We start from the raw sequence: 23,308 nt of genomic DNA, 5'->3' as shown, positions 1-23,308 counted from the left end.
ATGACCCGGTGGCGGTTGGTGGCGTACTGGTCCGATGCGCATCTTGGCGTACGGTGGCGGGATTCGGCGAGCGGTGGTCGGCGGTGGAGGTCAAGGTTGGTCTTGTGGAGGCACTCTCCGGCCAAATCAGGGAGATTTGGTGCTTGCGGCCATGACCAAGATGGGATTGCTAGCCTCGGCTAGATCTGACTGTGGCTACTGGTTGGATGTGTCCGTGATGTCCATTGGCTGGCCACCAACCATGGTCACCGGGTTGCAGACGGTGAGGTAGTGGGTGCGGCACGCCGGCAACTGGGCGGAGATTGATGGGTTCTTCTGATCACACCGGGATTAAACCGTTGTCTGGGTCCGTGGCACCGCGGGCAACTCGGGGGAAACCCTAGTTCTCAGTAGGATCGAGCAATGGCGGTGCTTTTGCGTCATAGTCCCTCTTGAGGGCATTATTTCTGGAGTTCGCTCCAGTTGAACGGACCAACTCCGGCGGCGGCGCATGACCTGGTGGGGCGACTCTGTCAATGAAAATCATGCCGACTATGGTAATGACAGATGATGGCGGCGTCTCCGATGTCGTTTCCTTGTTGAGGCATCGTCATTGCAGTTTGCGTCATCATGCTCGGGATGCTTCGGAGAAACCCTAGACCTGGGTCTCTAGGACCGGACAAGGACGGCGCCTTTGGTGTCGTTCTCCCTCCTGGGGGCATCGTTTTAGAGCAAGTGCTGGTTGGAGGGGACTAGAGGAGGAGCGGTGTTACATCTACCGCAAGGCTGATGACGGATCTTGGTGACATGGCACTGTGGAGATTCGGTGACGGGCGCATGTGGATGGATACATGCAGGATGGTGGTGTTGTCTGGCACCGTGGTGACATCAACGGCAGGCCTGGCAAGGTCGATGCATCTGTGTCTGCTCTGGGGATGGATCAGTGGAAAACGGCGGCGGCGGCCTCTGTGAGTATGCCAGACTGGTGTGTACCCTGGCAACACGGCTTGGTTGGGGGCTCTGAGATCAGATGTTAGGATTTGGTGTGGTGTCTGTTTGGTATTAGGCTCGGACTATCGGCACCCCTTCATCAAGTGGATAGGAGTAGCGACAGATGTTGCTAAAATAGTGACTTCAGACTACTACCTGATGTATTACTCTGTATGGTCCTTGTGATAATTAATAAAATAGTTGCATGTATCGACCAGATACAGAGGCCTGGGTAATCCTTTTGTAAAACAAAGTAGAAATAACTTCAAAATGAAAATTTGTTAATCTTAAGATGTTATTCTGTCTCAGTATCTCAGAGGTGCTCATAAGGTTTATTTTTTCGAGAACACCTCGAAAGGGGCAGGGGTTCCTGCATTTCATTTAGAAGAAAAGAGTTGGTTCAGTTTATAAAGAAAACCGGACCCGAAAACCTAACATTCACAGCTAATCAGGGATAACCGAAAGAAACACACGCCGACCCCAGGGCCCGCTCCAGCCGGGCCGCCGGCTCCGTCACCCAAGCAACCCATATCCGACACCCAACAACAACCAAGACCGAAGCCGCCGCTCCGGCATCCACGCCGACCCCGAGGCCGCGCAGCAGGTGAGCCGCCTGCTCTGCTGCCCAAGCAACCGGAGCTGACACCCTACAACCATCTCCAGAGCACCGCTCCGACGTACAGACAGAAACCCCACACGCCGACCCCGAGGCCGCGCATCAGGTGAGCCGTCAGCTTCGTCAGCCGAGCAACCAGAGCCGACACCCAACCACCATATCCGGAACCGCCGCTCCGACAACCACGCCGACCCCGAGGCCGCGCACCAGGCGAGCCGTCAGCTTCGTCACCGAGCAACCAGAGCCACACCCAACCGCCGTATCCGGAGCCGCCGCTTCGACATCCACGCCGACCTCGAGGCCGCGCACCAAGCAAGCCGTCAGCTTCGTCACCAGAGCAACCAGAGCCGACACCCAACCACCGTATCCGGAGCCGCCGCTCCGACATCCACGCCGACCCCGAGGCCGCGCACCAGGCTTGCCAACGACACTGCCACCCACGTGACCAATGCCGGCACCCCTCCCAGACGACGAGATCTAGAGCCGCCGCTCCGACTTCCACGTGGCCCCAAGGCCGCGCACCACCCGAGCCGATGACTCTCCCAAGCCAAGACCACTCCAGAACGATGCCTCCACGAAGGACCGCAACACCGGAGCGTCGCCATCATCCGCTCCAAGAACTGGAGCAAGGGTTTCCCCCGGAGTGTGAGAGAAGAGGTCGAAGGCCCTCGAACGACGACGCCTCCAAGAAGGTGTGCGACGCCTATGGGCGCCGCCGCCGCCGGCTTCGGCCATGGCCGGAGCAAGGCTTTTGCCCCGAGCAGCCAATGGAAGCCCTTCCATCGCACCGGCACACGAGAGCCACCGCCTGCCTGAACCACCACCAACCTCCAGAGCCTGGAGCCACCGATCAGAACAGCCTCGCCGCCGCCACCCGCACCATGCAGAGCCGTCGACAAGGCTACCCCGTCACCACTTTAGGAGCCAGAACTGGCCACGTCTGGTCAGATCCGAAGCCCCGCGCAACAGCAACAGCCAACCCTTCGGCCAGCACCAAGCATCCCTGGCGCGACCGACGGCCGACGCACTGCCGTAGAGCACCGATGCCCCCGAGCTCCAGCCATGGCGCTGCCCACTCAGCCACCACAGCCGCCGTTGCCAAAGAAGAGGTCTGGGGCCGCCGCCCCGGCGTCCAAGTACCACCCGCCATCACGCTCTCAGATCCGCCCCACTGCAGCCGAAGCACATCCCCACGCACTCGCCCCACGTCGACGGACCCTGCCCACGACCCCAGGAGGGAGATCCGCGTCGCCGGCCTCAAGAGCGCCCACGCCGCACCTCCATCGCAGCCGCCCGCGAGCAGATACACGCCCGCCCGCCTCCGAGGGCCACAGCCCGCACCTCCCGCGGCAGCCACCGCGAGGGCCAACGGCGAGCAGCAGAAGCCGCCAGCCTCACGCAGCCACCACGCACAGACAGAGCCGCCTGAGCGCCGCCAGCGGCCAGATCCACGCCGTCGGAGCCGCCGTTGACTTGCAGCACCCGAGCCCCGACCACCACCTGCGCGCGTGGGGAAACAAATCCGGCCGCCACCGGCCGCCTGGGGGCTTTGCCCGCTGGCGTGCGCCGGCGACGGCGAGAGGGTGGGAGGGGATGGGGAGTAGTGGTGGCGCCACTGCTGGGGTCCGCACGTGCCGCTCCTCGAAGTCCGTGCTCATAAGGGTTGGGTGTATGTTCGTTTGTTCATAGGGATGAGTGTATGTGCATGTATATGACCATCTGCGATTGCGTTGTGTCAAAAACTCAAAAGAAACAGCAACAAGTGATGATCCTGTTGGCAACATTGATTTTCTGATTCCGGTGAGCATCTCCTGTGGCTATTCCAACGATTGGTTGAGTCGTAATCAGGAAATTAAGTACACGTGGTTTTACAGCGAAATATGCCTTTTAGTTATGTCTTTACAATTTCCTCCTAAACAAAATTCCTAATGGTTATTTCTAGTGTTTGGTTCAGAAGCCGAAACCTGTAAGAGCAATATAATTCCTTGGTAAAAATGATTCTTTTATTAGTTAACACATTTTTTTCAGTTTCAAACTTTGAAAAGTTCAAATAAGTTTATTACATGGTGCTTTGTTTCATTGGTTGTTGGTGACAGTAAGTTCGGTATGCGCAAACAAAGGGAGTACTACATTGTTAGAGAATTCACGGCAAGACTAGCAAAGGGAGGTGCCATATTTTAGGAAGAAAGTGTCAACAACAAAGCACATATATTAGCGAAATTTGTTAGTCGCTCCTATCCAAAATAAATGTAGCAGTTCCGAACTCAGGTTTTTTCAAAACTGTGAGACTTATTACGTATCGGAGGTTGTATTTCTCCTGATTTAGGCTGCCATGTTGGGTTTTGAGTGATGCATGATTCTGTAATAATCCTTATCCCTGTCAACATCACTGTTTTTTTTTGCGAGAAAATTTTCGATCTATTCATCTTCAATCACGGCAGTACAACGAATACCAGAAATAATAGAAATTCCATTCAGATCCGTAGACCACCTAGCGACAACTACGAGCACTGAAGCGAGCCGAAGGCGCGCCGCCGTCATTGCCCCTCCATCGCCGGAGTCGGGCACAACTTGTTGTAGTAGACAGTCGGGAAGTCGTCGTGCTAAGGCCCCGTAGGACCAGCGCACCAGAACAGTAACCGCCGCAGATGAAGAATAACGTAGATCAGAAAAAACCAAACCGAAGACACACGAACGTAGACGAACAACGACGAGATCCAAGCAAATCCACCAAAGATAGATCCGCCGGAGACACACCTCCACACGCCCACCAACAATGCTAGACGCATCGCCGGAACGGGGGCTAGGCGGGGAGACCTTTATTCCATCTTCAGGGAGCCGCCGCCGTCTCGTCTTCCTGAGCGGGACACAAACCCTAGCAAAACTGAAAGAAACGATTAAAAATGGAGCCCTCCCGCCGACCCTTGCGGAGATCCACTGCGCCCCCGTGGCCCTAAGGCCATCACTGTTAATCAATAAATTCCAGTGATATTCCGAAAAAATGTCGGTTTGTACTATTCTAGTGTTGGCATCTCTCTCGTGAAGTGGGAATGCATTCTTCTGTCATCTTTCACGTGAACTCAAGAATGAAACTCTGAATCATTTTGTTCTTCTTTAATTTTGATAGGAAGGTTGGTCAAAATAGATGCTTTTGTTCCCCGCAAAAAAAAAGATGCTTTTGAGAGTATAGAACGTTTAGGTTATTTTGCCGTGCAAACTAATTAATGATTATTTTTTACCATCTAGTTTTATTCCAACTATAAAGATTTTGCCTTCATGGATGTGGTTTATCTTTTTTGTTTTCCTACATTTTTTTTCTTCCCGCAAACTTGTTAATTAATAAAATATCATTGTAAATACGGAACCAGCCCCATATGAACGGCTTGAATTGGCTCGAATAAACAGCAAGTGACGCCAAGCTAAGTTCTTCCGCGATAAGTACGTTTCTTAAATTACGATCGTGCATATATGGAGAAACTAGCAGAAGATGTTGTGTGAAAATTTACTTGTTGAGTCCATTTAGCCGAGAAGAGATGACAAATTACGAAGGAACATGTATGTATAGAAGATTTTTGAACAATGGAAACTGGCAGTAGCAGGACTAGGAGCAAATAACACGATACGAGATAATACGATTTGAGTACTTGTAGAAGAGTATACATATTAAGTAGAGATCGACACAAACAAACAAAACCGATCTTGGGACAAAATTTCAAATCCGTGGATCGCTCAAATGATGCTATAAAATTATCCCATGGATCGCTCAAACAAATAAAACGATCGCTCAAACAACATGATACGAGATAATACAATTGATGAGTATTAGAAGAGTAGGGATAACAAATAGAGCTCGACACAAACAAAGGGAAGGAGAGCGAGCTCTACCGACCATGGGACTAAATATCAAATCCGCAGATTGCTAGAACAAGCTATGTTGTAAATTATTCCAGCGAGACTGACTCTAAACCGAGCTAGCTAGCTACCAGTACCTTGCCAGCTGCAGGTGAACGAAGACACTGATCATGTGCATGAGATATCGGGGCAGAGGCCATTTTTCGTCGGGATCAGCGCACTGATCGCACACAGGCAGTTGATGTAGCCTGGGGATAAATATGTGCAGCACGGCTTCATAAAATCGGCATCTCCGGAACGACCAGCGATGACCCCTTTCCTACAATAAACTCCCATCGGAAATGGGTCGCAGGGCCCTGCCCCCTCGGTCACCGGCGCCAGCGCCAGCACAAGGGCCGCTACTAGTACCAGCACGGGATGGCTTCATGGTTAGCTAGCTAGCTAGAGGTGTAATGTCGATAGATGCTCAAGCTGGTGAGTTCTTTGGTTGTGTGTGGTATGGTACTGGTAGTATGTGGAGGATGTTTTCAGCCCTTCTAGGAATCTGGCCTTTTTATAGACTCTACTATATTTATAGGAACCTCCACCGCCCCATATGGGATGACCTTTTGGGGATCTGGCCTTTTTATAGTCTATCTAGTATCTAGCAAAATCCACCGACCAAGCACACCACTACCAAGCACGTACTTACGTCATTAATGGTGTATAGTTAACACCAAGCTTTAACCATTGACTTCCAGAGATGGCAACACACTGAGTAGATCGTATCGTCGATCACCTAGCTTGTCGGCACTCAGGTCTTCCTCCTCGTGTCACCCAATCGCATCTAAGCTCGGTGAACTTACCCAATCGCATCTAATCGTCTATGTTTGATGTTTCAACCCGACCAAAGGAAGTCCTGGTGTTGGTTGGGCCTGCACTGACTCGGCATCACTCTGGGCTGCTATTGTGGCGTTGCAACTGATTCTGGCCCAGAAAGTGCTCTGGTCACTACTGGAAAATTGTTGCAAGCCGAGTGTGAGGCAGTTGGCCCTTTTATTATGCCGAGCACTCGACAAACAGCCACCTAAACTTAGTATCAACAGCAAACACTCAGCAAACTGTATGTACTCCCTCCGTCTGATTAAAAGTGCATATATAGAAATTTTAGGACAAATTCTGGAGTGGAATAAAAAATGCATTGGAAAGTGCTAGCCATCATCTCTCTCGTCTTTAATTAATCAACCCCCAATGAGTTAAGTGTATGTAGAAATTAACGAGACCATGTGTAGAATATTATTGGTCTTTATTCGTGTGATGAGAGAGAAGCATTATTTTTCTATTTTAAAGTGCATTGAAAAGATATAAGTACACTCTTTTATCGACAAATTTTAAAACCAAATGTACAGTCTTCACCTCAGCAGAGGCAACCTAAGGTGCATGTGAAAACAGAAACACACGACGAAGAAACCTATATTGTTTTTTGACAAGCACTCGGCAAGATAGTGTTTTTTGGTAGCTCGGGCTCCATAGCACCCTTTATCCATACCTTCCAACATTACTTTGGAGATCTATGCTAGTCAACTAACTTACTACAAGAAAGTTCCCCTAAAAAAAACTTACTACATGAAAGTTTCCTTTTTTTGTTTCTCTCAAGTAAAAGAACATATGGACTTCGAACTTTGTAGGTCAATCAAACTTTAGAATTTCAGTGTGTGAAAAAACTTTCGGTTTTTTGGTCCGGCATAACTTTAGAAAATGAGTTGTTTTGATTAAAAAAATTATATTAAATATTTATGATGCGCGAAAAAATTCGTAAGTTTTCCCTACATTGTAGTTAGACTGTTTTTTGCCCTGCAAAGTTTGAAGTTCATATGTTATTTTATTTGGGATAAATAAAATTAAATAAATAAAGAGCCTGCATGGATCGTGATGCAGAAAATGATGGCTAGATAAGCGGTGGCGTAGAGCTCCGCCACAATTTTCCATCTTGGCAAACAACATGACATGTGTCCGCCGTCACTGCGGATGGACGGAACATAGACAGTGCAATCACCTTTCCCGAGTACCGTCTCGTATGTACTCAACAAATAAGCTTTCTTTTTATTCATTTATGTGCCTCGCTTTCTTCTCTTTTATTTTATTTCCCATTTTGTTTCTTATCTCACCTTTTCTTAATTTCCATGAGGTTCATTAATTCTTTCATTTATTGATTTTGTTTTTTCTTCTTTACCTTCTTTCATTCTTCCTGGGTTGGGTTTTCATACGAAATGACCGCTCCTTCCCCTATTGACCTTCAGTTGTTTCTATATTCAACACACAACACATGTATCATGTCAACGTTTCAGCTTCTTTGCAGTCTCTTAGCTATACATATGCAACTAAATGCATTTCTAGTCATTAGTTATCCCATATGTCCCATATACTATCATGTGCTAGTATATATACTACTTTATGTTACGTAAAATTACAAATGTAAAAACATAGTGTAAAATTTAAATAAAATACAAATTTTTTGGTCCTAGGATGTATATATTTGTTTTCTTATGTCAATTTTTACATAGTGAATCAATATGCATGTAATTATTTGTATTCCAAATGTAATTTATTTTTGAAATGATTGTAAAATTACCTGGGGTGAAGAATAACTTATCCTGCACCTCGGGTAATGAACAGTATCACTATATATAACTCAAATTTAAACTTCAGATATCTACAATTATGCCCTGAAGTGGGCTGAAAAGTCATATTGTTGGACTTCAGTCTATGCTTAGGCGTCGTGTAAGTAAAGAAGAGAAGTGTCTGAGACTTGGGCTCAAACATGGGCGTTATTGGTATTTTAATTACCAGAAATTAAAATGAACTCCCAAAAGTCATGAAGCTTGCCCTGGTGTCATGATATGCCCCCTAGAAGTTGTGGTAGAAGTTTGAGAAAGTTTCGCAAAAGTTTGTCACATATACCGCTTACAACCTAGACCATCTCCAAGAGAATGGGCCAGATATTCATGCAACACCATCACTGTCTTTTCAGTTGGCCTTCAAAAACAAAATCCACACTCAACGCACACCGTTACTTCTATCATATCAAAATATGACCTTCTTTGGAGTCTGCTTGCTCTCTCTCTCTCTCTCTCTCTCTCTCTCTCTCTCTCTCTCTCTATATATATATATATATATATATATATATATATATATATATATATATATATATATATATATATATATATATATATATATATGGGTCGCGCTATTCGTCACCCTGGGTGAAGAATTTTTATTCTTCACCCCAGCCAGCTTGTACGTCCACGCCTCAAACCACAAACCGTAGGAAACAAAAGGTTTGTGAGGTAATATTATAGTAGCATGGAAGCAAGAAACTGTCCGGGCACCCAAACCAAAAAGAGTGCAAGGTAATCTTACTGTTTGCATGGCAGTCAATTACCTCATGTAGCCTCGAAACCAATATGGCGCATCCTCCTGTAATTTTACGGCTACTCAGGTAATCTTACAGGATCGAGGCGTTCATGATTTATTTTTTTAGAAGCAAGGTTGTGTTCCTATATTTCAGGCATTTTACGTTAGATCTATTACTACTTCAATTGGACTGAGTACATCGATCTGTAGCAAAAATGAAATATGAGATTTAAGTAACATAGGTCACTATGACAATTCTGTAGGAGGCATTTGTGATCGCAAGAAACATAGGCCACTAACAATTATGTAGGAGGCATTTTTGGTGATAGTAAGAAACATAGGTCACTAATTAACTCTTGCACGAGGAATTTTCGGTAACCACAGAACAACAAATCGGTCTAATAAATAGATTCCATGTAGTTGTTTAGGGAAATACCCCATGTAAGGAAAACCATCCTTGCAATTAGAAAAAGAAATGTTTGAAAACAACTGAATGCCACTTAGCACTAAATAACTAGTAGCATGACATATTCAGAAATCACTATTACAAAACTGAATAATACCGAACTTGAAAGCTGACTACAGTACTTCTGAACTTGATCTTCAAGCAGCTTAATTTTTAGGTGACCATAGAATTTTCCATCAACTTCAGCTGTTCAGCAATCTCTCCAGGATTGAAATGGTGAATGCAACATAGTATTGTGCTATTAATAGTATTGGAGCCCTTAGGTTCACTTTTCTTCTCACCAAATCCTGAATTTTGCTACTAGTTACTACTCCCTCCGTCCCACAATATAGGATGTTTTTGCAAGCTATGTTTAGTTTGCAAAAACGTCTTATACTATGGGAAGGAGAGATTAGTTAAAGGTCTGATATTTCAATTTAATGTTACTCGTACCCACCATAAATAAGAAGACATTACTCTCTACCCTCATACATTTACTGTCATCCACTTGAACAGATGCCTGAAAAGCAGAAATTTATCAGTTCTCAGAAGTATACTAACAAACAGATAGAGGCCCCCAACACACAAGCACATATAACACTTTAGGATTAATATGCTTCACTACCCTAATCTGGACACAAAGTTGAAAGCATACATATCTCAGAGTAATATTAGATGTACCAAACTGTTCGGAATCACATGAACCCATAACACACTGAATCAAAAGAAACAATATAAACAGGCAAACTCCATAACTAATGTTTCAATGCACACTAAACCATGTATTTTATCAAAGTGTGCCAGATACAATGGCAGGAGTCATCATATTTAACTAGTTTGTGTCTTGTAACTGAATGTAATACAAGATTACTAATATATTGAGGGCGGGTTAAACCGATAAATCTGCAAAGATTGACAAGCAATCAACTGAAAACCAATTGACAATTATTCCAAAATTTCAGCCTGTAAAATTTGACAATTGTATGCATGCCTAATGTGCTTTACGCCCCGTGTGGATTAGCCAGAAAAATATGACGGAAAATGAGAACTAATTCATTCAAATTTCAGAGGCAATGAGAAGCTCGCAAGTGCATGTACAACATAGATGTGAATAGGGTTGTATGGGAGTAACAATCCCAGGTCAGATCTCTCACTACATCCTCCGGATTCTTCAGGAGTTGAGGACAAGAATTTTTTGTCCCATAGATCGCTTTTCGACGAGAAGTATAGTTACGGCCATTACATCATTAATCCTTCTGCTTTGCTAGATGCTAAAAAGAGCTAAAAGACAACCATAAAAATCAGTAAGGCCTAATTGAGTACTGTTGCACTCTACCACATCCACTGAAGTAGGAAGTTAAAATACTAGAGGTGAAAACTGTAGCATATGCATACACAAACAGTAATTCATATACAATCCAAAGTATAAATCATGTGTCATGCAAATGTGGGATCAAAGATATGCTAACCTAGGTAATGCTAGTGAACTGTGAACCTCAAAAACTCACATACATCCGAAATTACAGATCAACGAGGCAAAAATTACATGGAACTGACGAAGAAAGCATCCACGTCTATTTTCTTTAAGACAGATTCATGCCACCATGGAAGAAGGTAACCTAGAACAAGACGAACAAAAGTATGTGGTTTTGAGGGACTTGAAGCAGACATAACACTCTTACCTTATTTTCATGTATAAAACAAACCGAAATCCACAAATTAGTGCACCAGTATCATATTGATTACCCAACGGGGGTAAGCACATGCATATGTATGGTGCGAAAATGCAGTACCAGCAACCTATAAGTAGCCATTATTTGTCATAATGGTCCTTGGAATAAAATGTGTGAGCAGCAAACACACCATCATCAGTACAACTAAGCTGATTTAGAAGCTAGTTAGATCATCTTCCCCAAATTCAGATTCAGGATAACCAATCAAGAATGTATACTCTGCTCGCCAACATTTAACAAAGAGAAAATTTAAAAAACGAAGCATGAACCACATATAGATAAGTATATTATGTATTTCATGTTAAGAATTTCTGAAGCTATTCAGATAAGGCATTAGAAAAAAATGTTCATTGCCACTACTTCTCTAGCAAATAGACAATTAGCAAAATGCAGGCATCCTAGAAGGAGCAAATAAACCACTATTAGGGGGAAAAGGGAAATGTTTTGTCCTCGATAGTTAAGCCACATCAAATCAATAGCAAACATCTATTAAGGGAACATTGAGATTGATTACTTGATGACTAGCATGGCTTACTGCACAAATTGGGCGGAAACACGTCAATATTAAAAGTTAGGTTTATGCTAGTTCAACCAAATAAACACCGAAGATAAGACAACAAGGAAGAGGTCCAGTCTTGTACCTCATTGCAATTGAAATTAATCTAATTTGAAACTGGTAGAAATCACGAATTGCTCCAAACTGCATGACAAGAAAATTAAATTACTCATATACTGAATAAGTAATATTGGTCATGCAGTCAGCTGAATAGAGAATAGCATATTGTACACACAAGATAAAAAAATTAACACTTCAGTAATTGTAATGATCAGAAGCAAGAACTGCACACTTAATTTAAACGAAAACCCTCAAAATCCTAGCATTGCCAAAAGATTTCATACACATTCATAGGAGAGCTCTAGCTTACCTCCTTTTCTTTTGCGGGATGAGAGCTATCTATTCTCTTAACAACCAAATTCAAGATTCAACAAATTCATCAGCATAAAAAACAAACAGAAGTTTGTACCCAAACATGTACATCTTCTGTTCTGTATTACCCAAACAAATTATGGACTAGAATGCACGTGAGCAAACGTACAACTATCTTTGAGTTCCTTGCAGATTGCAAAAGAAAACAGAGACATAACATTGAGACGGTCGCTAATTTGCATTGCTAATTGAAAAACAACATGTATGTGCAATGGAAACATATAGGATTGGACATGTGCTGCCAACCTCGAGGATTTGCCTTATGAACAAATTCATAAGATTATTCACATGCCTTAATCATATTACCAGTGGTTCTTTATGGCCTGTGTGATACCTGAATACATCAAGGTGAACTTGGAGTCATGGAACTTCAGCTGGTGAGGACATCGGGCATGTTTGAGAGGTCAAAACTAATTAACAGGATGCATTCGTACACCATACTTACCATTTTTCTCGCCTGCACAACATTTGCCTAGTCCGCAAGTCCCTTGCATGCATCTTCTTCCACCCCTAGATTTCTTGGCAGAATTCCAATTCCTTACTTGCCTAGTAAATTCACTAAATATAAAACAAATTCCTCATAAAATGAATCATCTTTAATTGAAGAAAATTTTGCTCGTAGTTTTGTGCAAATTTTGATAATACAAATTTACAGAGAATTAGCATTGTCAGCTAGGTACAAACAGAGACATAGCTTTGTCAGCTAGGTACAGCGGTATAGATTGATTCTTTATGTACGTCATTACTAAAATCCAATTAAGTCGGAACCATCATTTGTAGCTACAAGGAAGAAAATTCGTGAATTCTATACAAAAGCAAAAAAAAACGCAGAGATGATTCACATGTCTTGTGAAAAAAGAAAAATGTCTCAGCTGAATCAAAGTCGGATACTCTATTGTTGTTCCTTTCTATCCGCAGCATTGAGCTCTGCTCTTCTTCTATGTCATCGGCTTGGGCTTCTTCTCTACCTCCATTATCTCACTGTCGGGCGCCCATGTCCAGCATCACCTCCATCACCCCCTTAGCTCCTTTTTTCTCCTTTCCTTCCCTACTTTCTTCCCCTTCCCCTGCACCGCTCCCAAAAATCAATAACCCTAAACCTAGAAATTCAAAAATTAATGGAGGAGGGGAGGTTAAGAAGAGGGGGGGGGGGAGGTCTTACAGGCGATAAGACCGCCGAGGGAGGAGATGGATGCCGTGGAAAGCCGTTGGCGCCGCCGAGCTCGCCCCGATTGTTGCACTGCCCACGTCGCCTCTGGTTCGCCACCGCATGGGAGAGGGGAGTAAATCACGGTCGAGAGAAGTAGCCATGACAGTCGGGTCGTCCCTCCGGTGCTGTCCCTGCCGCCGCCGCCGCCGCAATCGCGAAATAGAAGGGCCGGGGGGAAGACGAACATCATCGTGTGAAAACTGCTCATAGCGAATGGGGAATGGGCTAGGTGTTTTTTTTACATCGGGCTGAGGTGGGCTAGCTCCCGGCTATCTTTTTCCATCGATGTAAAATTACATCGGTGGATTTTAATTTTATATCGCTCGATGTTTAGACCAGACTACCGCTCTGTCGATCGACCCAGGTGAAGAATTACTTATTCTTCACCCTGGGTTATTAATAGAATTTCTATACATATATATGACTTCATATCTGCATGTGTTTTTATCTTTTGTATTGCATGTAGTTCATTAGGTGAGTCGTGGGTAGGAGTCTTGGAGCAGCAAGTGTGGAAGGCGAGATGCCAGATTGCGTAAAGCGATGTAGATGGTGAGATGCCTGGTGTCGTGTGAATCGGCTTGCCACTGAGAAACGGCAAGCTGAAGGAGTAGACGGGTGAGTTTGTTAGTATTGCATGCCAGGTCTTTAGGACCCTGGAGGGAATACAGGAAGAAGATTAGCCGATTGGTTAGTTGGTTAGTGGTGCATTGGTGCGTGGATTAGTGCCACAAAATCAGGGCGGGTTTGCCTCGGCTGTGTGCGTGCGTGTGTGTTTTATTTAAGAGTTGTATGCATGTTTGCTTGGAGAAGGAGAAATACAGAGAGAAAATGGCAGGCTGTGTGATACAGCGGCCACCAAAAACCAGTGTTCTTCTGTTCCTTGAGAGTTCTATGTGAGGTAGAAGAGAGGAAGAAGAAGGGGCAGAGCGATTCAGCTCCAACAAAATTAATTATGGTAAGAAGCGGGTTGAAAAATCTTATTGGTGGTACTTAGTAGAAGTTTAGGCCATATGAAAGGAAAGAGGAGGAGTGCTAGACACTAGGTGCCTGAGACGTCGGCACCAACATGATTGTTATTGGCATTTTAAATCTCGAAAATTCAAACAATGCCCAAAAATCATGGAATTTATACCCCCCCCCCACCCCCCCAGAAGTTGCTTTAAAACATTCAAATTGTTTCGCAAACTTTGCACGTACACTGCTAAAAAACCGGACCGTCTCCGAGAAAGGGGTAGGGTGTGCGTGTGTTTGCTCATAGCGGTGAGTGTATGCGTGTGTATATGAGCATCTGCGATTGCACCGTGTCGAAAAAACGAGAAGAAACATCAACCAATGATGATCATGTCAGCAACAGAGAGTTTCTGATTCTGGTGAGCATCTCTTGTTGCTGTTCCGACGATTGGTTGAATCTTAATCAGGAAATTAAATACACATGGTTTTACAGCCAAATATGCCTTTTAGTTATGTCCTTATAATTTGCTCCCAAACAAAATTCCTAATGAGATGTTTCTACTGTTTTTGTTCAGAAGACGGAACCTGTAAGAGCGATATAATTCTTCACTAAAAATGATTCTTTTATAGGTTAACATGATTTATTTATTTCAAAGTTTGAAAGTTCAAATCAGTTTATTACATGGTGCTTTGTTTCATTTGTTTTTCGTGACAGTAGTAAGTTTGGTACGCGCAAAGAGAATACTACATTGTTAGAGAATTCACGGCAAGACTTGCAAAGGGAGGTGACATATTTTAGGAAGGAACAGTTAACAACGAAGCAGATATATCAGCGAAATTTGCTACTCCCTCCGATCTAAAATAACTGTAGTAGTTTTGAACTGTGGTTAGCTCGAAACTGTGAGACTTATTATGTACTCTTGATTTAGGCCGGCTTGTTTGGTTCGGAGTGATGCATGATTGCGTAATACTAATCCCTTTCCCGGTCAACATCACTGTTAATCAATAAATTACGGTGAAGTTCCATAAAATAAATAGCTGTTTGTACTATTCTAGTGTTGGCATCTCTATCGTGAAGCGGGAATGCATTTGTCTGTCATCTTTCACGTGAACTCAAGAACGAGAATCTGAATCATTTTTTTCTTCTTTAATTTTGATGGGAAGGTTGGTCAAATTAGATGCTTTTGGAATACAAAAATATGAACGTTTAGGTTATTTTGCCACAGAAACTAATTAATGATTATTTGTCACCATCTAGTGGTATTCCAACTATAAAGATTTTGCCTTCATGGATGTGATGTATCTTTTTTGTTTTCCTATGTATATTTTTCTTCCCGAAAACTTGTTAATTGAAAAAACATATCATTGTAAATACGGAACCAGCCCCATATGAACAGCTTGATTTGGATCGGATAAACAGCCCGTAATGCCGAGCTAACTTGGCGATTCTCCCGTGTTAAATAAGTTTCTTAAATTATGAACGTGCATACATGGACAAACTACCAGAAGATGTTGCATGCAAATTTACTTGGCAGGTCCATCTAGTCGAGAAGAGATGAACAAATTTACGAAGGAACACACACGTATAGAAGATTGTTGAAAAATAGAAACTGGCAGTAGCAGGACTAGGATCAAATAACACGATAGAAGATAATACGATTTGAGTACTAGAAGAGTATAGACATTAAGTAGAGCTCGACACAAACAAACAAAACCCACCTAGGGACAAAATTCCAAATCCATGGATCGCTCGAACGATGCTATAAATTATCCCAGCAAGACTCACTACAAACCGAGCTAGCTAGCTACCAGTACCTAGCTAGCTGCAGGGGAACGAAGAAACTGATCACGGCGGCGACGGGCATGAAATATCGGGGCAGAGGACATGGCCCGTCGGGATCCGCTCACTGATCGCACACAGGCAGTCAATGTAGCCTGGGGATATAAATGCGCAGCACGGCTTCATATCCTCTCCATAAAGACCAGCATCGACCCCTTGCTCACAGTAAACTCCCATCGGATAGGGGTCGCAGGGCGATGCCTCCTCTGTCACCGGCGCCAGCGCCAGCACGAGCGCCGCTACCAGCACCAGCACAAGCGCCGCCGCACGGGATGGCTTCATGGTTATAGATAGCTAGGGGTTTGATGTGTGGATAGACGCTGAAGGTGGTGGGCGCTTTGCTTTGAAACTGTGGGTTTGGTACTGGTATGTGGAGGATGGTTTCACCCCTTCCAGGGATCTCGCCTTTTTTATAGTCTATGTATACGAACCTCCACCGCCTCATACCAAGATGAATGGATCGCTCTTGCGGGGATCTGGCCTTTTTATAGTCTATCTATCTAGCAGCCTCCACCGTCCAAGACACCACCACCAAGCACGTACGTCATTAATGGTGTATAGTTAACACCATGCTGTAACCATTGACTTCCGGATGTCAACACACTGACTGGATCGCATCGTAGCTTGTCGGCACTCAAGCCGCCCTCCTCGTGTCACCAAATCGAATCTAATCTTTTGGAAGCTTACCCGCAGCAACTTTTGTTCTCTTTTTTTTCTTGTCCTCTCTATGGAAGCAGAAGCCAGTGTTGGGTTAATCTTGTTGATATAGTATTTAGTCATGCATTAGGTGAGTCATGCACGTAAGAGTTTTGTTTGTTCATTTCACGTAGTGGAGTCAGCGAGCGGAAGGTGCGGCAATGCATGTGTGCACACGTAGAGATGTGATGACTGCTCATGGTTGGTTTAGCTAGCAATCACTTGTAGACAAAGGGGCTTTTCCCGGTTGGTAAGGCCCTTTAGTCCCGGTTTTTGAACCGGGACTAAAGGCTCGTCACTAATGCCTCTCCCCTTTAGTCCTGGTTCTTACGCGAACTGGGACTAAAGGCCGTGGCCACGTGGAGCTTCACCTTTAGTCCCGGTTGGTAACACCAACCGGGACTAAAGGAAATTTTCTGATTTTTTTTAAATTTTTTAGAAATTTTTTTATTTTCAAATTTCTGAATTATTTTAACCTCTAATCTCTAAGCACCATCCCTCATCACTGCTCAATTTATCCTCTAATCTCTAATCACCCCTCATCATTCCAAATCATCTAACTTTCCGAACGGTCACCCATCCTCCCACTCTCCCAGCCTGAGCACGCTTAACTTCCGGGTTCTATTATCCCTCGTTTCCAAGTCTGCACTTGTTGTTTTCCTGACAATAGTAAGATGTCAATCCTATTAACCCTCAGGAATTTTGCTTGAGCATGAAGTGACACATTTCACTGTTTGAGTTTGAAACTATTGTTTTAAAAAACAATATCTATTTAGTAACACTAATATTTCCTTGATAATTAGTTTGACCACAGTTTGACCAGATTTGACCAAAATTCAAAATAACTGCAATAATTATTTAGTAACACTAATATTCTAGAATAATTAGTTTGATCATTGTTTGACCACAGTTTGACCACACAGTTTGAATTTTTTTCGATTTTTTCCACTCTAGATCTTAAAAGCCCCGTAACTTTTTTCTGTTAGGTTTTTGAGGATTTTTAAAATGTTTAACGGGTTCCCCTAGTTAAATTTGGATGTAACTTTTCGAGTAGATGATTTTTCATATAAAAAACTTTTTCATCCGAGTTAGTATGCAAAAGTGATGCCCATTTTACTAAATTCTAGAGAGATTTTGCAAATAAAGTCGAAATTCACATTTGCAAATTTTCCCAACAACTAGACCACATATCACATGGGAAACTTATTTTCTTTTATTTTTTTGACATTTTCATCATTTTCTTTTATTTTTATGAAAACTGAAAAGGCGATCAACCGGGGGGGGGGGGAGGGGGTGAGTTTGAAAATGGGACCTTTAGTACCGGTCCGTGCCATGAACCGGTACTAATGCCTCAAACCCCATTAGTACCAGTTCGTGCCTCGAACCGGGACTAAAGGTCTAACCTTTAGTTCCGGTTGGTGCCACGAACCGGTACTAATGCGCATCACACCCTTTAGTCCCAGTTCGTGGCACCAACCGGGACTAAAAGGTCTAGACGAACCGGGACAAATGGCTCACGTGGCCCGGCCGGCCCCCTGGGCTCACGAACCGGGACTAATGCCCCCATTAATCCCCTGAGCTAACCCGGCCTGGACCAAAGCCCTCCTTTCTACTAGTGAATAATTGCACGTGGTTAGCTAATTGTGAGGATCATGATGTTTGTGCCCAGCGTGAGACTAGCTCAAGCAGTGATCAGCTTAGTTAAGAACAGGTGCATGCGTCCTCACATGTAGCTGCATGTAAACTGGGCGTCCGATACGTGTGGCCATCGAGTGAGGCTTGTTAGTGTTAGGTGGCCGTGCTGTTAGTGGAGTAATTAGCGGCCTCACCGAGTATGTTGCATGCAGAAATGTGTGCGTGCGCATGCAAGGAAACAGGTTAGTGGGTGCATTTGGATGGGTAGGTTCGGCTACTTAATCCCATCTAATCTTAATTGTTGAGCGAGATAAGGAATACAAAAACGCAAAGTTCGTGTCCACCGTGTGCACAAGTGCGTGTGCTGGAAAAGCTCTTCGTGTTTGTGTTCTTTCTCTCCGATGTGCACAACGTGGGAAATGTAGGCGTGCCCATCGTGTAGTCGCGTGTGTGTCTCAATTATCTCCTGGGCATCTCCAACATTTGAGAGAAAGAAGACGAGAGGTTTTTTTACAAGAATGATGCAGGGCATTGGTCCCACCTGGAGAAGACGAGGAGTTCTTGATTCAGCTCCAATAGTTAGAGCTGCTTCTAAGAGTGGACGCAGTTCGGTCCCTGATCGAGCCTCGCTTCGGACCGGACCGGACCGAGCTTTCCAGCGCGCCGGTTTCTTCATGTTTCGACGGGATGGATGAATGTTCCTGTATCGCGTTTTTGGCTGCGTTTAACTCCGCTTTAGCTAACTAGCACAAATGCCCATGCGTTGCAACGGGTACAAACCCGGACTTCCCTGTGTATGAACCCGAACTTCTGGCTATCTTCGCAACCGTGGCTTCCCCCTCAAATTATATCGGTCGGTAGTCTTGTCTGGGATGTGAGTGTAATCCAGATACCCATACCTGCATCTAAATGCTCATTTTGATTCGTAATTTTGTATTTTGGCGGATTCACTCTTGGGGCGGATGAACTTGTGTCTGTTTACAAGTTTAATGCATTCACTGGATGTTCTAGAACCTCTAACATGATGGGAATTTGGTGTAGGTACAATTTTCATGGACAATTTGTCGTTAATTTCAACGGATTTGATTTCGGGTTCCGTGTTCTTCGTCTGCAGGAGTGGTTTCCGCGGTTTATGTGGATTTGTTTTTTCTGTGAATATAGAGGGCGGATTTGATTGCAATAGTGAGATTGGATCGTTCATGCATTGTTAATTTGATCGGCCAGGCAAATACATCTCTGAAATCGGGCGATTGGATCTCGTGTCCGCCCGTGTTGGTTTCGGTTCTTCGATGAGACAGCTTGGGAAATGTAGGCGTGCACAACGTGGGAAATGTAGGCGTGCCCATCGTGTAGTCGCGTGTGTGTCTCAATTATCTCCTGGGCATCTCCAACATTTGAGAGAAAGAAGACGAGAGGTTTTTTTACAAGAATGATGCAGGGCATTGGTCCCACCTGGAGAAGACGAGGAGTTCTTGATTCAGCTCCAATAGTTAGAGCTGCTTCTAAGAGTGGACGCAGTTCGGTCCCTGATCGAGCCTCGCTTCGGACCGGACCGGACCGAGCTTTCCAGCGCGCCGGTTTCTTCATGTTTCGACGGATGGATGAATGTTCCTGTATCGCGTTTTTGGCTGCGTTTAACTCCGTTTTAGCTAACTAGCACAAATGCCCATGCGTTGCAACCGGTACAAACCCGAACTTCCCTGTGTACGAACCCGAACTTCTGGCTATCTTCGCAACCGTGGCTTCCCCCTCGAATTATATCGGTCGGTAGTCTTGTCTGGGATGTGAGTGTAATCCAGATACCCATACCTGCATCTAAATGCTCATTTTGATTCGTAATTTTGTATTTTGGCGGATTCACTCTTGGGGCGGATGAACTTGTGTCTGTTTACAAGTTTAATGCATTCACTGGATGTTCTAGAACCTCTAACATGATGGGAATTTGGTGTAGGTACAATTTTCATGGACAATTTGTCGTTAATTTCAACGGATTTGATTTCGGGTTCCGTGTTCTTCGTCCGCAGGAGTGGTTTCCGCGGTTTATGTGGCTTTGTTTTTTCTGTGAATATAGAGGGCGGATTTGATTGCAATAGTGAGATTGGATCGTTCATGCATTGTTAATTTGATCGGCCAGGCAAATACATCCCTGAAATCGGGCGATTGGATCTCGTGTCCGCCCGTGTTGGTTTCAGTTCTTCGATGAGACAGCTTGGTGGCTTTATCGTTTTGATGTTAGGTCCTAGTAGGATATCGTTCAAGGTCGCCGACTGAGAAGGTGTAGTCACCCAAGTGATTAAATCTAAAAAACAAATTCGATAGCGTGTAATTTTTCAATGATTCTACTCTCTGTCCTACGAGTTGGACTTCTGCACCTTTTGTGCTAAAACTTCCGTCGTTTTTATGCATATTTTTTAGGTGATGTTGCAATACGATCTGTTCGATTGGTGTTGTTATAAAAATTGTGTGTATGTTTTTTTTGTTTTTTCAGAGTACTCATATATGTAAATGTGGAGCTGTTCCATAGACACACGGATCATCTTTTTTATATTTATTCTGTCTTCGGAATTAGTTTTTTGGATCATCCACGTTCTGTGGTAGTAGTTGGACTTCTATGGTACCAGTGATTGAACTTTCTAGTTTCGACATTACAAGGCGGTGCAGCATCACGCTCTACATTTTCTTTTTTCTTTTTGTTTTTTTTGTAATTTTCAATTTTCTAATTTGGGATTGAGTTTGTTCCATGGGCAACTATGGGATTATTCCCCAATATGCATGCATACCCTACTTATTTTTTTGTAACATGTTTGCATACTTCGAACAGTGGTAGAACTTCAGTATGTCTTTAACCTGAACATACAAGATTTTTGCTTCTGTGTAATTTGTTTTTCTACATGTTAATTTGATGTTTTTCAAAACTCTGAACTTCTTTGTTTTTACGACTTGAACTTCTCCAGTAATTGTTGATAATTTTTTTGTATTTAAATTCTTTTCAATCATGGATAACCGTATTGCGTCCTGTCAAAACCTAGCGCGCAACAATGTGGTAGCGCGAGGCCGAGAAGGGGGGGGGAGGGGGGTCGGGACCCCCTCCCCTCCCCCTGTGAGGCCGAGACAGGAACGAGCCGGAGCAGGCGATGACACGGCGTATTGCACGTGGTTAGCTAATTGTGAGGATCATGATGTTTGTGCCCAGCGTGAGACTAGCTCAAGCAGTGATCAGCGTAGTTAAGATCAGGTGCATGCGTCCTCACATGTAGCTGCATGTAAACTGGGCGTCCGATAGGTGTGGCCGTCGAGTGAGGCTTGTTAGTGTTATGTGGCCGTGCTGTTAGTGGAGTAATTAGCGGCCTCACCGAGTATGTTGCATGCAGAAATGTATGCGTGCGCATGCAAGGAAAGAGGTTAGTGGGTGTGTTTGGATGGGTAGGTTCGGCTACTTAATCCCATCTAATCTTAATTGTTGAGCGAGATAAGGAATACAAAAACGCAAAGTTCGTGTCCACCGTGTGCACAAGTGCGTGTGCTGGAAAAGCTCTTCGTGTTTGTGTTCTTTCTCTCCGATGTGCACAACGTGGGAAATGTAGGCGTGCCCATCGTGTAGTCACGTGTGTGTCTCAATTATCTCCTGGGCATCTCCAACATTTGAGAGAAAGAAGACGAGAGGTTTTTTTACAAGAATGACGCAGGGCATTGGTCCCACCTGGAGAAGATGAGGAGTTCTTGATTCAGCTCCAATAGGCAGAGCTGCTTCTAAGAGTGGACGCGGTTCGGTCCCTGATCGAGCCTCGCTTCGGACCGGACCGGACCGAGCTTTCCAGCGCGCCGGTTTCTTCATGTTTCGACGGGATGGATGAATGTTCCCGTATCGCGTTTTTGGCTGCGTTTAACTCCGTTTTAGCTAACTAGCACAAATGCCCATGCGTTGCAACGGGTACAAACCCGAACTTCCCTGTGTACGAACCCGAACTTCTGGCTATCTTTGCAACCGTGGCTTCCCCCTCGAATTATATCGGTCGGTAGTCTTGTCTGGGATGTGAGTGTAATCCAGATACCCATACTTGCATTTAAATGCTCGTTTTGATTCATAATTTTGTATTTTTGCGGATTCACTCTTGGGGCGGATGAACTTGTGTCTGTTTACAAGTTTAATGCATTCACTGGATGTTCTAGAACCTCTAACATGATGGGAATTTGGTGTAGGTACGATTTTCATGGACAATTTGTCGTTAATTTCAACGGATTTGATTTCGGGTTCCGTGTTTTTCGTCCGTAGGAGTGGTTTCCGCGGTTTATGTGGATTTGTTTTTTCTATGAATATAGAGGGCGGATTTGATTGCAGTAGTGAGATTGGATCGTTCATGCATTGTTAATTTGATCGGCCAGGCAAATACAGCCCTGAAATCAGGCGATTGGATCTCGTGTCCGCCCGTGTTGGTTTCGGTTCTTCGATGAGACAGCTTGGTGGCTTTATCGTTTTGATGTTAGGTCCTAGTAGGATATCGTTCAAGGTCGAGAACTGAGAAGGTGTAGTCACCCAAGTGATTAAATCTAAAAAACAAATTTGATAGCGTGTAATTTTTCAATGATTCTACTCTTTGTCTTACGAGTTGGACTTCCGCACCTTTTGTGCTAAAACTTCCGTCGTTTTTATGCATATTTTTTAGGTGATGTTGCAATACGATCTGTTCAATTGGTGTTGTTATAAAAATTGTGTGTATGTTTTTTTTGTTTTTTCAGAGTACTCATATATGTAAATGTGGAGTTGTTCCATAGACACACGGATCATCTTTTTTATATTTATTCTGTCTTCGAAATTAGTTTTTTGGATCATCCACGTTCTGTGGTAGTAGTTGGACTTCTATGGTACCAGTGATTGAACTTTCTAGTTTCGACATTACAAGGCGGTGCAGCATCACGCTCTACATTTTCTTTTTTCTTTTTGTTTTTTTGTAATTTTCAATTTTCTAATTTGGGTTTGAG

General features: G+C 44.1%; 1 pseudogene; it reads right to left on the bottom strand.

Annotated features, from left to right (window-relative positions):
* Positions 1-1,914: 1,914 nt before the first annotated feature.
* Positions 1,915-2,649, bottom strand: LOC123084431 (uncharacterized; annotated as a pseudogene).
* Positions 2,650-23,308: the final 20,659 nt, after the last annotated feature.

Source organism: Triticum aestivum, chromosome 4A, assembly GCF_018294505.1.
Source record: "Triticum aestivum cultivar Chinese Spring chromosome 4A, IWGSC CS RefSeq v2.1, whole genome shotgun sequence".
NCBI lineage: Eukaryota > Viridiplantae > Streptophyta > Magnoliopsida > Poales > Poaceae > Triticum > Triticum aestivum.
This window is presented reverse-complemented; position numbering and strand designations above follow the sequence as displayed.